Source organism: Anas acuta, chromosome 12 (genome assembly GCF_963932015.1).
Source record: "Anas acuta chromosome 12, bAnaAcu1.1, whole genome shotgun sequence".
Lineage (NCBI taxonomy): Eukaryota > Metazoa > Chordata > Aves > Anseriformes > Anatidae > Anas > Anas acuta.
In genome coordinates, this window is record NC_088990.1 from 5,954,473 (window position 1) to 5,971,380 (window position 16,908).

The 16,908-nt window shown below is 42.3% G+C and overlaps 1 long non-coding RNA gene across 1 annotated transcript in view; it reads right to left on the minus strand.

Annotated features, from left to right (window-relative positions):
* Nucleotides 1-16,697, minus strand: part of LOC137863000 (uncharacterized) — an 89,622-nt gene extending 72,925 nt beyond the window's left edge. The window contains exons 1-4 of the long non-coding RNA XR_011100617.1: nucleotides 16,061-16,697; nucleotides 14,490-14,651; nucleotides 11,869-12,005; nucleotides 8,557-8,726 (exon numbers count right to left, since the gene is read on the minus strand). This is a non-coding gene — a long non-coding RNA (uncharacterized lncRNA). The remainder of the gene's footprint in view (nucleotides 1-8,556; nucleotides 8,727-11,868; nucleotides 12,006-14,489; nucleotides 14,652-16,060) is intronic.
* Nucleotides 16,698-16,908: the final 211 nt, after the last annotated feature.

The window sequence follows — 16,908 nt, forward strand, 5'->3', positions numbered from 1 at the left end:
AAATCAATTAATATGTATGTCCCGAATATTAGTTTTGAGATACTTGGAGTGTAGCAGCTCAGTTTCTTCTACAAGCATTGGCTTGCATTTATTCTCTAGACACAGAGATAGAAAATTATCTCAGGGATACAATTCAATTTCTCTTAATCAACACCTCTTTGCTTCATCGAGTAAAGCATGTTTAATCCATTTAGAGTTAGTTGTCAAGGAATACACACTCTAATTAATATTTTCCTGAAGATGTTTATACATGACAGTATAATAAATTAAACAAAGAAATAACAAGAGTGAAGAGTTTAAGCATCCCTGCCAGACTGGACCAGAAGAGATACCTCTGTGGATTCAGTTTCTGTTCCACCTGACCATCCAGCAGGATTGTCAGCTTCAAGACAGAACTTATGAGAGGTAAAGGAAATACATGCACCTAAACTGTCTCCTATTCTTGGCAGCTCATGGTAAGGACACTACAGTCAGAGCAATGAATTGCTAGGTCTCAAAAGTTGCCCTTCAGAGAAGAAATGAATCAAAACTTACTGGCTGGTGTCTAAGATGCGAAAAAAAAAGTTGCCTAATGCATCTGAAAGCTTATTCTGTCAAAGGGCCTTAGCTCGCAAGCTGAAATACATGTATTCTCCCCTCAGGATGTGAAAACAGTCACAGCTCTCCAAAACCAGTCACAAAAGACCTCAGAAGAAGTAGAGATGTGCAGTCACTGGGCCAAGAGAACAATACAACCTCAGCCACAGTGGAACCAGGAGTACAGAACAATTACTCTTCAAGCAATACCTGAACATCAGCCTAAATATTTATGCCACAATCACATGCCTCAGATTTATATGAATAATAACACTTCCTGGGATCAAAAGCCAGCTTTAAGGTGAAATATCACAGCTCAAAAGCAAAGAGGTTTTATTAACAAGCAAGTCCTTTTCTTTTAAAGCAATTTTGGGATTCCCTTGAGGTACTCAAAATTGCTGAAGCAAACACTCACCCCTCACTGCATAAGTCATCTTTGAGGAACAGAATTAAAGACCTCAGAGCCCGACACTGGAAACATCAAGTGCAATTTACTGCCTTTGAATCAGTGTAACCAGAGCAATATCCAATTATACTCATTTTATTTATGTAGTTTATTCCCCACATCCCCCCCAAATTAATTTTATTTTCCTAAAAAAAAAATACTGGATTAATAGCTCTAGAAACCAAATCCATCCATCATCAAAAAATATACCACACAAATAGTGACTCCGCAGATTTCTCTCTCTACCACTTGTTTTAATGCGGGACTCAAAGATAGCATGTCAGGAGAGTGATGAGATTCCCCAGAGCCCCCATGCAATATTTTTACTCTTTTCAGAGACAACGTCTTTGGTGTCAGCTGGCCATGACCAGCAGTGGCAGGGATGCTCTGATGGGAGCAGGCATTTTTCCATGGGCAGTTGACAGCAGTGACTTTTTGACTGGCCCCTTCCAGCTGCTCGAATCTGAAACTGCATTTAAAGGGCAGAAAAGGGAAGAAAAAAAATACAATATTACTCAAAAGATAGATGTTTACTTCAAAATCATGAGTTTCCAGCTTTCACTAGGCTTGACCCAAACTCTTCTTTTTCCCCCTTGTGTCAACTCTTTTCCCAAGGAGGATGCCTCATGGCACTGCTGTGTTCAGACCCTGCTGGGTTTGGGGTATATTCTTGTTGTACCCTGGCAAGGCAGGAAAGTTCTGGGGAGACAGCTGCAACCAAAGGCATGAAAAGCTGACCCAGCTTCTTTCACTCCCCATGCAACTTTTCCCAAATTCATCCCTAAGTCCTACGAGGAGCGGCTGAAGGAGCTGGGCTTGTTCAGCCTAGAGAAGAGGAGGCTCAGGGGTGACCTTATTGCTCTGTATAAGTACATTAAAGGAGGCTGTAGCGAGGTGGGGGTTGGCCTGTTCTCCCATGTGCCTGGTGACAGGACGAGGGGGAATGGGCTAAAGTTACGCCAGGGGAGTTTTAGGTTAGATGTTAGGAAGAATTTCTTTACTGAAAGGGTTGTGAGGCACTGGAACAGGCTGCCCAGGGAGGTGGTGGAGTCACCATCCCTGGAAGTCTTCAAAAGACGTTTAGATGTAGAGCTTAGGGATATGGTTTAGTGGGGACTGTTAGTTTTAGGTCAGAGGTTGGACTCGATGATCTTGAGGTCTCTTCCAACCTAGAAAATTCTGTGATTCTGTGATTCTGTGATATGCTGGAATGAGAGGGATTTGGGCAGAGTAACCAACTTGTGCTCAGATAAAACTCTCACATTTTCCTCATCTCAACCAGATGCTGATTTTATTCTCTTTTCCACTGCTTTCTTCATTTTTATTTTTTTTTAGAAGGCCCTTCTGACTGAATATACCTGTTTGTTCCTATGTCCTGGGAAACCGAACAAAGCACTTTGAATTACTTATTGTTATGGCTTGGGGACAAGATTGCATCTCTAGGTTTATAAATCAGCCACTACATTTGCACCACTAAATAAAAATGATTTTAATAATCAGTGTTGTATTTGCTTCTTTCAGCAGGGTGCCTTGTCATTACTTTAACAATAATAATACCTGCTTTTCATTTGCTAAATGTTATTATGATTATTATTCAGAAGCTTTACTATAATTAACTAACTGAGCCTCACAACACCCCTGTGAATCAGGTAAAGAATTACAACTCCCCTATTTTTCACCTGGAAACACAGTGATGGGAAAGCTAAGTATCATAACACATAGGGGGCTTGGATTAAACCCAGTGCTTCAAGCTTCAAAATCCTAAGAAGAAGCCCCACCTTGAGCTGTCTGCCTCCAGCTCAGCACCTAGTGCTGCTGTCAGTTCAAACGCATTGAGATGACATTTCAGAAATTCAAAAATAATAATAATACAAAGAAAGAAAAAAAAAAGAAGAAAAAAGAGAGAGAGAGAGAGAGAGAGAGAGAGAGAGAGAAATAAGAAGAGAATGAAGAAAAGAGACACAGAAATACTTAATGCCAAGATGCCTTGCTCTCTGCAGTTTAACAACCTCTTTTGGCAGCTCCAACTCCCGACTGGTGTCGGTGCCTGAATCCTGAGCACTCACGTTCAGTGCCTGCATCGTGCACATCTGTATCTATACAGGCGACAGCTTCTGTCTATAATAGCCACCTGTGAGACCAGGGGAGAGGCATTAAAAATTAAAGAACTGCAGAGTAGATTGGAAGCCAATCTTGGGTTTATAGACAGGGAAGTGTTTGACAGGTGGTCTCTGCGAAAGAAGTGGCCTTAGAGACACATTTCTCTTGATTTTATTTTTTAATTAACTTTTATTCTCAATATTACCATGTACTTCCCCCCTCCCTTTACTTTGTTCCTCACTTCCAGCCTGGAACTCTGTTTAGCACACCGCTCTCACCACAGTGCTGTTATAGGTACATTTGGTATTACAGTCCAGCAGGTAGACTTCCTTCCATCTCTACCCTGATGCCAACCATCAACCCAACAAGTTTTTTCCACAGAGCTTAACATAAACCACAGTCACAGTGTAGAGCTCATCATCGCTTCAGGTGGGTTATCATACACCCTAGGGAAGCATCCAGCAAAGCCTATATTCATGGGGGGCCGCTTGGTGGCAAGTAGCAGCCCAGGCCCTGGGGTCAAGCATTGCCTGCTAAGCTCTTCCTCATGTGCCATTCAGGCCCCTTCTGTTTGGGTTTCTTGTACCGGTTTTACACCCCTCGCCTCACATAAAAACAGATGGCCTTGGAGGGATGAGGAGGGTCATCTCCATCACTGTCTAAAGCCTAAGCTTCACCTCCTGCCATAAAAACGCTTCCTCACCTTCCCTCCTGCTCACCCCTCGCATTCCCACTTTCAAGTTAATTGGAATAACACATCTGCAGCCAAACAACAGAAACCACTGCATCCCCTCCAGGCCCCCCTGCCCACTTCCCACCCCCCGGCTCCGCTTCATTGACTCCTCCAAACCCACTGCGCTTGGACGGGAGCACTTAACCTTCTGCAGAATATCTTTATGCTCCATTTTCCTTTCCATTAGGAAGGAGATGAAAGCAAGAAGGGGATGCTTTTGTACAGCTGCTGCCAGCAGATGTGCTCTCCCAAGTTTATGTGTGTTTTAAGCATAGACTTGAACACTTCTGTGTGTGAGGGGTTTTGGTGCAGGAGGGACATATGGATGAAGCTTAAGTGATGCTGTGTTTAAGCATGATGCAATGGTTTATATCCAAATTGGAGCGATTCATTCTTGAGCTACCCTCCAGCTTCCAAATGAAGACTGTGCTAACCAAACCTGCTGCACCTGTAGTATTTTGAGTGCCATTTTCCAATTTCTTTATAGGCATGACAGTCAAAATTCAGCCTGAGTCTACCAGGTCTTCTTCACCTGAGGAAAAGATCCATGATTGACTTAAACTTTTTCATGGTACTCATTGCTTTTCTCACAGTTTGAAATTTATTTCTGTATTTTCCTAAGAAAAAATCCCTTTGCAGTAACAGTGGGGAAAATATATATACATTTATTAAATCCACTTTCTAAATGCATAATAATGAATGCATAAATAATAAAAATAAGAGTAAAAAAAAAAAAAAAAAAAAAAAAAAAAACTAGAAGTATCTATGTGAAGAGCAGAAGTTCGTGCCCAGGCTGACCAGGTGACTGATGAGTACCAGGAATTTGTCTGTCTGTGTATATTCCTTCAAGACCAGACTGTGTCCCAGTGACAGTCATTGCCAAAGCAAATCTTGTGAATCTCCAAGTGCACAAAAAATGACTCTAATAAAAGCTTTCTGCATTGTGACTTCCCAGGAGGCTTTTCACCCACCACAGAGACATAGACACATCTGGGGTAGGCAGCAGCTAACCATAATAGAGAGGGAAATTGAGACTTTTCTGCAGCTGAGCAGCCGGATGTATTTTAGGTAGAAAGATCCTGTTTGGAAGCCATTCAGTCCCGTGATTACTCTTGCTTATATGCTGTGCTTTAAAGTGTGCCTGGTCATGACCTCTGTTTTCCATCTCAGGTCAGAGGAAGGAAAGTGGTGTTGGGACGGGACGGGACGGGACAAGCAGGGAGGATGGTGTTGGGGTTCCCAGAGGGTGAGTGCAGGTTCTGAGTGCCCCCAGCTCAGCACCTGGCTCTGTGCTGACTTCTTGCATGACTCAAGGCAAATCACTTAATCTCATTTTCCCATCACAAATACTGATGGGGCAGGGAGGTGCTCAAGCCACATCAGTGCATGGCGAGGAGGAGTGCTCCAGGACAGGAGTGGCAGGACACACCACCAGTTCTTAGAATAGAGAGAAAAGAGAGCTTCAGTCCCAAAAACTGAACCCCAATCAGCTCAGGATGATGTTAATGGAGCTGTTGCATATCAAGGCAATCACTCGTCCTTCCTTAGTGCCATGAAGACCACATCAAAGCTGCCTGCATCTTTCTCCCTCTCCCTTCCTTTATTGCACCAGAGGCTCAGAGACGCTGGCTCTGGCTCACCAGTCTCATTATATTAGCTTGATAAACCACCCATTTACCTATAATTCAACAGACTGTAAAAACCCTTGCGGCTATTGCATAATAACGAAAATAAATAATAATACGCCTTAACAAGCATCAGTCGAAATAGCCAGGATCTGATGGACCCAGCGATAAACAGCAGATTTGCTTTCCCGGGAACGCAGACAAACTAATCAGATTTAGTTGGCAACTACAAAAACACGGCCAATAGGAGGCTCAGTGCCGGCTTGCACAATCCCCCAGCCCTGCTCATGCAGAGAGGGGGACACAAAGAGAAGAAAGGGCATCCAAACGAGATGGTGTGTATGCATCCCTGTGCTGGATGCATTGCCCTGGCAGGCTGACAGCAGGCTGGCAGCTTTCCATCCCTTGGAAGGGGGCTCCTGGTCTGCGCAGCCCAGACAGCAGTTTAACCCGAGGGTCAGAGGGCAGTCAGGCGTTATCTACCGGCTGGGCGCATTTCCTCTGCATCTGTGGCTCTGATATTCCCGAAAAGACACTGACAGGAGGGCGAGAGCTAATGGGAGCTCCTCCGGTATTTAGAAATGTAAAGGCCCACATTCATTTTTAATGACATTGGGAACTCACTTTAAAAAAATAAAATAAAATAACATCAACAAAAACAAAAGCAGTCAACAGCGATTTACATAGTGTGAGAGAAAGGAAAACACTTTTAGCTTTCCCTACCTGATTTCTGGGGACTCGCAGCTAGCTGCTGGACAAGGAGAGGATTGCTGTGTGCTTTAACTACAATGCAGTATTCAGTATAACATTCTGACAACGGGCTGGCTTGTACAGTCATGCTTCGGATATACCATATTACATTTTTATTGTACAGTACTAAAATAATTCCTACCTTCAGGTAAAAGCCATCATTAACTCCTTCCCTATTGCTCAGCACAGATGGTGTTTGACAGACCCTTACCAGCTTGCATGAGACATAGGGCTGGCTTTTGAGCTAAGTGCTTATTTGGTGCATCCCTGAGATGCTTTAAAGCCACTTCTGGTTTCCAGCTGTCTTGGAAGTGCCAATGCTGACCAAACTGGAGCAGCTCTAAATCCGACTGCATTGACGTTGTCTGCAAAACCAACGGGGGCTTCTGCAACACCCCATGGTCAGGCAGGCAGATGGGGGTCCTGATTACCTCCCATCTGCCAGAAACCAAGGAGGAGAACAGAAATGCCACTATGGGGCTCATTCACTACAAGCAACTCTCTGCTGGTGGGTGAAGCCCCCAGGTGATCATCCTCCTCACCTGCATAGCTGCTCTGCATCAAAAAGGGCTACTGAGATGCAAGCATTGCTGCAAAACACAGGGCCAAGGTCTGCCATAAGGCAAAAGTAAAGCCAGGTGCAATTACCCTTGTACAGTTGAGCTTCTTTTATTGATTATGCTACAGCATTAATTCTGGGGTAATGCAGCCATGGATGGAGCCAGGATGACTGTCTCCAGCACAGGGCACTCCAACGTTTTTAGGTACTCTGCATTTTATTTTTTTTTCTTTTGCTATATTTTGTTTATAATGATGAAATCTAACCATTCAGAATCCAAACACTAACTGGTTGGGCACTATTAACAGGCCAAAGAGGTTTTCGCATGTGCTAAGGTAATACAGACCTCACTAAAAAATAGTAACTAGAGGACACCTCCTAAAGACTTTTTGCCAGTTCTTATGAGTTACGTTGGTATTTACTGACTCCTTCCTACCCATATCACAAAACCATCCCTATGATTAACATCTTCACTAGCATCCTCTGTGGAAGGGTTGCCAATACCAACAAAACCTCTGCATTTTAAAGGTGACAGAGATTGATGAAGTCATTTTCCCATGCCCCATGTCATTTCCCTCCCCAGCTACAAGGCAGGTCCTCAGGAGAATATCCTTGTGGGTTTTTGTCTAGACTATCCTCTAATTGACTTGAACGACAGGACTTCCGACATTTCTCCAGGGAGATCATCCCATAGCCTGACAGACCTTGCTGCCAGGAAACATTTCCTGATGTTCCCCCTACAGTGTCCTTGCCCACTGTCATCCCAAAGCTACACTCAGATAATGTCTTCTACCAAGAGAGATGTATATCCCAGGCTTCCCACCGATAACTTTGCACAGAGACAACGCTTTCACCAGTCCTGTTAACTTCCAACTGACAAGTGGTCAACTTTTCTTCTTTCAAAACCCTAGATGAATATAATTATTTTCATTTAACTTCCCTGCCTGCACATTAACTCGATTAGTTTACGGAGCTTACTAGTAAGCTTACAGCTTATGGGAAACCATTAAAACCAATGAGTCATGTATTTTTTAATTTATTAAAGGGACAAAAAATACTTGCGTTTTATCTCTAATAAAATCAAAATTCAGCATCTAGAAAAATGGCTTTTCCAAATTTTTTTTTTTCCAAAAGAAATCATTTTAGAATCATTTACTGTCAGAGTAATCTCATAGTGAACAACAAGTTAATAAGGTAGTAATAGATATATTAATAATGAGTAAATCAATTGTTATGGGCTGTTCAATAGTGTATTATTAGTCAGGTTTATTCATCTACACCACTAGAATTGATGTGCTTTTAATAATCTATAACAAGTTATTTATGACTTGAGTATTCTTCTCTATTAATAATTTACTAATGCTTTATAAACTATTTATAATTGTGTTCTTTATATTAAAAATATGATCTTTGATCTAAAAGTGAATGATAACTTGGGACAGTCCCTACTGGACTAAGCTGATGATGCAGAGGAAACTACAATGGAGATGCTGAAGCACCATCTGTGCAATCCACAGTTCCCAGCATTTGCTTCGACCGATTTTGCGGCTCTTCAGAAACCTGATAGGCAACATTAATTGATTTTTAATTTTGCACAACTCAGTAGCAAAAGGTTCTTAGAGAACAACGAATACTCCCATTCAGTGTTTGAAAATCTTTTTTTCATCTCTATATTTAAGAACACATTAGGAACACAGGCTAAGACAGGATCACCTAGCATATTGTTATAGAATTAGTATGACAGAATTGTTACTTCTCTTCATCTTACCAGTCTCATCCAGGCACAGAGACATCCCTGCTTTGAGTACAAGTCATGATGAAAATAACCGGTGAGATGCCAAGAAGAAAAGAAGTAATATTTCATCAACAGTGTAGGGTCCTCTGGCTTCATTGAACTGAAGTTGCCACAGCCGTACTCTTCCCAAGATCCACCAAACCCTGAAAAAGGGAAAGTTACAGTCCTGAACAATTTAATCCATTAAGTGCCACGGGGGGGGGGGGGGAATCTAGCAATTTATTTTTTTTTTAACCTGAGGAGTGGTGGGAATACATTAGTAGAGAAGATTTTACTAAAAACAAAAATAATGGTATCAGTGTTGAAAGGTAAAAACCTGTGCAAGTATTTCATTTAGTTCTGGTACCTGTATTTAAGGACAAAGTTACTCTTACAAGTATAAAGAAGGGTACCAATACATTACAGGAATGCAATGGCTCACTTATGAAGAGATTAAGGGAGTTTGTCCTGTTTCACCAGCTAAAGATTAAAAGAGGTTATGATGACTCTTCTTAAAGGTATTCAGGAGGGTGGGGCCAGGGGAACGGTGAAGAAAGAGATTATTTATGTTAAAGGACATTCTGGGTTCAGTTTTGGCCTTTCGTTGAGGTATTGCCATCAGCCATTGCTAGGAACAAGATGCAGAAAGATGCACTGACATATTTACAGATCCACACATCCCAAGTTTAGATGGAGGCTGGAACTGATGGATGAACGCTTGGGAGCAGAATAAAGTTTGTTGAATATACCTAGATAACATAAACATGCTTTATTTCTTTAGATAACTCAATAGTACAATATATGAGTGATGGTGCAAAATAGAAAATGGAAAGAAAATTCTTCTGGGTATTTGTACTACCTAGATTTGATTTTGAACTCAATCCCCATATGCTTGCGAGATGGTCTGTCTTAGTTTGTGTCTGAATGACCTTTGAAGGCTTGAATATCCTGGACCTTTCTGAATCAAGTTTGGGGCTTCTATTCTCCCTCTCTGGAGGAAAAATAACTTCAGAAAGAGCTGGAACAGAAGAAGGATTTGTTATGGCTTATAGATTGGGTGATTTATCCAGTTCGGAAACAGTGATAAAAACCACTACCTCCTCTTCCCCCAGAATAAAGCTGAATGGTATAGAAAATTAGTCAACTTTTTTCAATAAAGTTTTTTTCTTAATTACTATTATCGCCAGCTCAGCCCCATCATTCAGCTACGCATAGGAGATTAACTTTATTTTTCCCTGCAAAGTACTTTCTAACAATACTTATTAAATTTGCTGGAGGAGTGGCCCAAGTAACTGGAGTGTTCTCCTGTTCTGTCCTCCCACGCACAACTCAATCTTCCTCCACGCTCGCGCAGGAACAGCATCCTCCTCTTTCATGCATCTGTGCTATAAGTGGAAAGAGGATTTGGCTTAAAGGGACACTGACAACTGGTTTTAAATCTCTAGTTAATTTGTTGTGAAAGTCATTTTTTAACATAATTTGGGTGTTTCTTTCAAGTGATGAGAGAGCAAAGGATCTGTTAAATGAAGGAGAATTAATTATTCCCAGCCATTACTGAAAATACAAACACAACCAGGTTGTGATAGAGCAAATGAAATTGATTTTAAACAAAAGTGAACCTGACCACTCGCATTTCATCGTTCCCTTTGTGGCGCTGACGACAGCCCTTCTCCGAGGCGGGCTGCTTTCTCCAGGCTTCACTTCTTGTTCGACAGAATTAAGTATTAATCTGGCCACTCTTAGAGAGAGCTGCAAGATAACCCTATTTGCTCAGACCGTCTCAACTGATTAAGTCTCGTTTCCCAACTGATTGGGAAGATGTATGAGGGTGACAAGCGTTTGTCTTACGGAGATCTTCATGTCTGAAGTCAGTAAATTTTCAGTTCTCTCTTACCCACCCCTGTTTCTCCCTGTAAGTGACAGCAACACCAAATCTATGACTTAGAAGCTGAAGAGGAGGTTCCAGTGTTGCTCTTCCAAAAATTGTTTCTGGCTCCTTCCTCTTTCTGTTGCTTGACAACATTCCTTTCCTGCTAAAAGGTGTTAGGATGCAAGCTCTGTTGTGTTTGTTTGTTTTTAATGAAAAACATACTGTTAGATAAGCTTGCATTGAAAAAATAAATAAACAACAACAACAAAGCAGTAAAGACAGGGTAGGGGGTTGCTAAATGCTGATAAGAGCTGAGATATATTAACCAGCTATAAACGTGCTGCTCTACTCTCTGGCTTTGAAATCCCAGCTAAAATGCTTCAAACCCTTTCTCTTACGGCCTATAATGTACACAGAGCAGAGCAGAGGAACGCAATTAACTCTTCCCTGCCTCTACAGCTGCATTAAAAAGGATTTCCCAAGATGGATTTAGAGTTGCACTATTAACAGAAACCTCTCCTGGTGTGTTTCCAGCTCCAGAGTGTCTTCAGATGACACCAAGACAACGTCCTTGCTCTTGGAGATCAGCTGAGGGCCATGGCCAATGCTGCAAGATGATGAGCTGGGAAGCAGTAGGGCATGAGCCAGCAGTGGAGTGGGACACACAGGGTACAAGCCCCTGGCTCGTTGGCCCTAGCAGCACATTAACCATCTCTCCCCAGCTTCCTCCTGCCTAAAAAATAATTAGGAGAAAAGACAGAGCGGTCAAGAAAGATTATCCACAGCCACTGAAATAGCAGTGGAGCAATTTAGAAGAACTCTGGGGATGGTCTAATTAGGCCATTGCACATTAGCTCATGGCACACTGCTGGCATAACACCAAATTTGATGGCCATTGCATCAAAACATCTTAAAGCCATCTTGGAGCCTACCCTCCGGGCAGCATCAAGACCAGGCTTACCCCACAGACAGAAAGGGCAGCAAGGCTGCCCACGTATGACACTACTCACAAGCAGAAACAATCAGCTTTGATGGAGTATTTCACGAAAAGGTTTCCATCAGGCGCCAGCAGCTTTTTAAATATTAACCAGCAAGATCTGCTGGCTGCCACTCTGGGATTACTGTCTCTGACACTGGTGATCCCAGCGTGTCAGCATAATTTAGCAGCCAAATCCTGGCTCCTAGCAAGTGGCTTGCAGATGTGGATTTTAATTAAAAATATTTAATTTTCAGCTCCAAGTTCCATTTGCTCTACCTGGCAGTATGGTCGCTGGTGCTCATCATGCAAACCGCCGCAATGCTACTCTGAGGAAACCTCAAACAGCTTCCTCCGCCTGTGGCAGCTCCACCAAACGGCCCCACAGAGCCCCGTTCTGCATTCAGCCACAACAACTGAAACAGAGTTAAAAATAAATCATCTGTGGCTCAGAACCTACCTGATATCAGAGCAATTCACTCGGAGATTGAAAATATGGAAAGTGCACCTTTCTAGCTCCACCAAGATGCATCCCTTGAGAGTCTGTTTATCGTTTTTCACCCACAGGAGACTGACGACTCTAGGTGTTGCTCAAATCTGGGGAAAAAAAAAAGAAAAAAAAAAAGCCAAGTTTAAATTGGCACCTCAGGGCTGTAAGCACGCACTGTTTGAAAGCTAGCTCCCAAGCCCAGCTGATACTGCACTCCTTTTGGTTGGGATGAGAAGTTGTACTCCCAGAGCTCCTCCAGCCTCACGGGCTGGGATTTCATGTGGTCCAGTGGGACCTTACACAGCTCTTTCAGTGTGTTGTTTTCCTTCCTAAAAAGAGAAGACAGCTCTCTAATGAAATCTTGCCATTTCACTTTTTACTCACCACCATTTAAATTACCTTTTTTCAGTATTTATATCATAAGTAGCTTTATATAATAATTTTTCACTGATAGGTTTCTACATCTGCAGACATCTACTTAGTGAATCCCTAATTAAGCATGGCTGGAAATGTGTTTAGTGCGGGTCCTGTTTATAAACAAGGTTCTGCCTTTGTCTTCTGATTGCAGACTGCAAGCAGCATACAGAGCTTTTGTCCAAGTACAGACACTTCTTTTGAATACGGCAGAGAATGTGAGTATTATGGAAGTTGTGTATTTACGTTGATAAATATCTGAAAAAATATGTTGAGATTATCATTTAGGGCCCACATTTTTAGGGAGTAAGTAGGAAGAACATTTTCCTTATGTGAGAGAAGGGAGTAGACATGAAGAAAAGAACCCAGGAACAAACAGAATTCACTATACTAATATCCAGACCATTCAATATTCAGATGTTGATAATTATTATGAATATATGCAAATTTTAATTATTGAAACTACTTCAAAATGTCAGTTGTGTTTTTTTATATATATATATATATTTATTATTATTTTTAAATCCCATTTTATTTCCAGCAAGGACATTCATAACTCTTCATTGCTTTTGAGAAGAGAAGTAGTCCTAGATCCTCTAGCAAACTGCTGTTAAAGGGCATGCACAATTCAGTGCCAGAGAGAACCTATCCGCACAGAAAGACTTTGTAAACTATTTGGGGGAAGGACAGTACATGGTTGTATAGTACCTGATGCAATGGAGGCATGACATATGACCCTTATCACAAACGGAAAAATAAACATCAAGAAGACAGATTGAAGAACACATCAGAAACAGTAAAAATAACGTTAGAAATAATCATTGCTAACATTTAGCCTGGAGTGCTTTTTGCTTTGTTATTTTATATTGACAATCCCACCTAGAAATGGGTCTCAGACTTTTTGACTTGTTGACAACCCATTTTGCTCTGCAGACCCCAGTGTATCCATTGTCACCCACGGGAGGGCCCCAGGCCCTCTGCTACACCGCGTCTTTGGGGACGGATCAAATGGCTCCTAGACGAGAACAGAACCAGACATTTTCCAACCAAATACATCTCAGGTCACTGAGCAATGGTCTGGTGGCTCTGCCTCTCCTGCAAATGCCCAATCTAAGGCATTTCAATAAATAGCTTTGCCTGAGGAACCTTCCTCCTCCAGGGTTTCCATGCTGCTGGCAGGAGGAAATGCATGCCCCTGCCTCAGCCAGTACCACACATGGTCCAGCAAGCTGACCGAAGTCACTGACAGGGACTGGATGTGTTGGTGATGTCCCTAACTTCAAATTAGGGTGCTGGAGATGTGCACATAGGCTGTGCTCCACCAGCACTGCTAGTGAGGAAGGTGGTGATGGCAGAGGCCTAGCTAGCTGAGGGAGAGGAGGGATAGAAACCCCTCCTAATTGCCATGGCTCCATGTTCTCTGCTGCAAAGACAGTCAGGTACTGCCACAGGTGATTGCCACAGCAAGGACATTTGGGGAATCTCTCAAGATCACCTGGTGCATGCTGGCATAGGGTCCAGAGCACATCTGCATCATCACGCCCTGCCTTGCTCTCACGTGGAAGTATAGGGAAATCCCATGTATTTGTTCACACTCCATGAAGATAAGCTGTGTTAGCTGTACAGGGGGACAAATCTCTTCTGCAACTAAATCAACATGAACACATGTTGAGGAGCTCCTAGATCTCCTCAGGAAAGAACAGCCAGGTTTTACAGGGCTCTAAACCCTCACCTCAGGCCACTTCATCTGACATACTGGACAGTGGAAATTATGCCATGCTCAAGGTCTACACTACAGGATCCCCAATAGAAACTCTAAGAGCCACTGATGAGTTTTCTTTATGTGTGTCCTGAAAAATCCACCAACAGTGGCTGATGGATTGGAATTGGTTATAGCATTGCCTTTCCCCTTCATAACCCCACCACAGTTATTGATTTCAGCATCTCTTCTTCCTCCCTGTCCATGGCATGAGTAGCAGACAACCTAAACAGAAAGCTCGGAAAAAGGGCAGCTCCAAATCTTTGTCCAAAGCCAGGCAGTTTCTTCTTCCCAGTCAGAAATGGCACAACTTTAATATGGTAATGATGTTCCACATTAACTTGTTCTCCAAACAAGGACCAGTTTGTTGTCAGACAGAAATGGAAAAGGGTCAACCTTTTCTGCCCCTTCTACTTACAACAATTCCTCCTTTCAGGGGGGGAACAGCTTGAAAGCTCCAGTTATCTAAGTCTGTTTTCCACAAAGAGTGACACCTCCAAAACCAGACTCCTCCTCTCCCTTTTTTAGGCTATGAACAAGTCCTTGGTGTTTTGGCCAGGCCACTTCTCCAATGCAGCTTCTGTCATTAGGAGGGAAAAAAGAAAAGGGGGAAAAAATAATTTAAAAAGTAATTTAAAAAAAAAAAAAAAAAGCACTGCCTTTTTGGAAAGTTCCACAAATATTTTATGCCCCCTTTCTTTTTTTCTTGCTTCCCCCCCCCTTCTTACATTCGCACAAGCAAAACAACAAGAGGGTCCTCTGATGAATGTGGCGGATCGCCATGGTTACGGTTCAGAGATGCAGCAAAAAGCAATTATGGTGGGACATAGTGGAGAAAAAAAAAAAAAAGAGAAATGCACCTCTTTGTCAGAATTTCAGAACAGCTGTAATAACACTTCTGCACCCCAACCAGCGCAAAGTAACTGAAATATTGTGGCATGTTAAATGCCAACGCATTAAATACCGGGATTTCAATGTCACATTATTTAAAAAGACAGGAAGCATTAATTTCCAGCTGCACTTTCAGCTTGTTAAGTCATCTAGGGGGAATAGGGAAAAAGGAGCAAGTCCATGGCACAGGGGCTCACATTTTGAGGTGTGAAATAAAACACTGTTCAGCGAGGCAGTGGAATGCACTTGTAACAGATTTAATCTGACAGCTGCTGCGGTTTCCTATTTAAGGTTTTGTGTGATTTATTTTTCCCCTTGGTGTTGGAGCTCCTGAAAGAGACGGCGATGCTCTCCTGACCTTTCCCAGTCTGACGATCTCAAAGCACTTTACCCCCGCACGTTCATTCCCACAGCCTCCAATGGGTGAGGTAGGTGGGTCGTCACTGTTCTCACGCAGTAGGTGAGACTTGCTCAGGTCTGATCTTCCTAACCCAAGGGTCACAGACGGGATGTCTTTGACCTTGGTTTAGGCCTCTGCGAGGACTGAGAGAAGCAGGAAATTCTCATTTTACAAGTTGTTATTCTAAGATCATATTTAAAATAAAATCTGCATATTGCAGTCTGGGATTATCTGTGAAGTGCGTGTGTGCCCATAACACATTTATTCCTCCGTGGCTAGCAAACAAAAAAAAAATTGGTTCTACTCTTTCTTATTTGTATTTACTCTTGAGGATTTCTACAGATCTATTTTTAGTGACAAGAGAAGCATAAAGCATTTCCCTTCCTTCTCATACCTGTTGCATATTGCAGCCCCCAGCTGTGTTCTTCTCTTCCAGGCTATGAATCAAACCAGGAAGGAGACCTTGCTGAATTTTAACCCAGGGAAAGAGGTGGGAGGTGTGAAATGATTGAAATGGATCTCTGATCCTGTTCACTAAGCAGTTCTGCAAAACGTAGTGCCAAAGGATGCAGAAACCCTGAAAGGTCCATGGCACACCTCGATCACAACAAAAAAGAAAGATGGGCAGAGCAACGCAAAGATGAGGAGACAAAACAGCCCAAATGGGATAAAGATTACCCACTTCAGAGATTCTTTACCTCTTTTCTGAGTGCTCCCCTCCAGTTACGTTCCCTGGCTCTTCACAGAAGAGACCATTCAAGATAACACACCTCAGCACCAACCTGGCTCCATCTGGTCACGAGAGTAAGCTCCTTCATCCATCCATCACTGACTCACTTGATAGACCAAGGGAAGGACTAGGTTCCCGAATCACAGCAGTGGCCCACTGTTTCTCTCTTCTTTTATCTTCTATTATGCCCAGCAAAAACAAAGCTCCAGAGTCCTTCCTCAAGCAAAAGAAATCTGAGAAAACTTGTATATGAAAAGATGATACTAATTTTAAAGGAAAAATGATATATTGCCAAGTTCTTGTGGTTATATATTTCAAGATTTTTTTTTTTTTTTTTTTTTTAAATATTTTTTTTAGCACTGGTTTCTAAAAGCAAGAAACAGTACAAACATCTCAGCAAGAGAACAGTGGAGAAATCATGAAAAATAGAAAGAAGGGACTGCTGCATGTTCAGCAGTGAGAAGGAGCCTAAAAAAAAAGCCTCAAAGAGCTTTAATTTTTTTTGCTTTCTTAAAGCAATCCATGATTTAAACAAGCCTGTTGTGACTTCTGAGTACATGAGAGACAACATTTTAGATGAGGTACTTGAAAAGGACAGAATAGTGGGATTTTAGAAAAAAATGTCATAGTAACAAAGCTGTGTACTAGAACTGTGATCTAACATTGCAGGTTGTACCTTTATTGACAGAAGCAGCAGAAGTCTCAAGATCTAAACCAAGCTTCTCTGAAATGAAGTCTTATCCAAATCGAATAGATGGACGCACAGGGAAGTTGTGGTGTTGCAGAGTAGTCCCCTACTAGCACACCTTCAAGGTT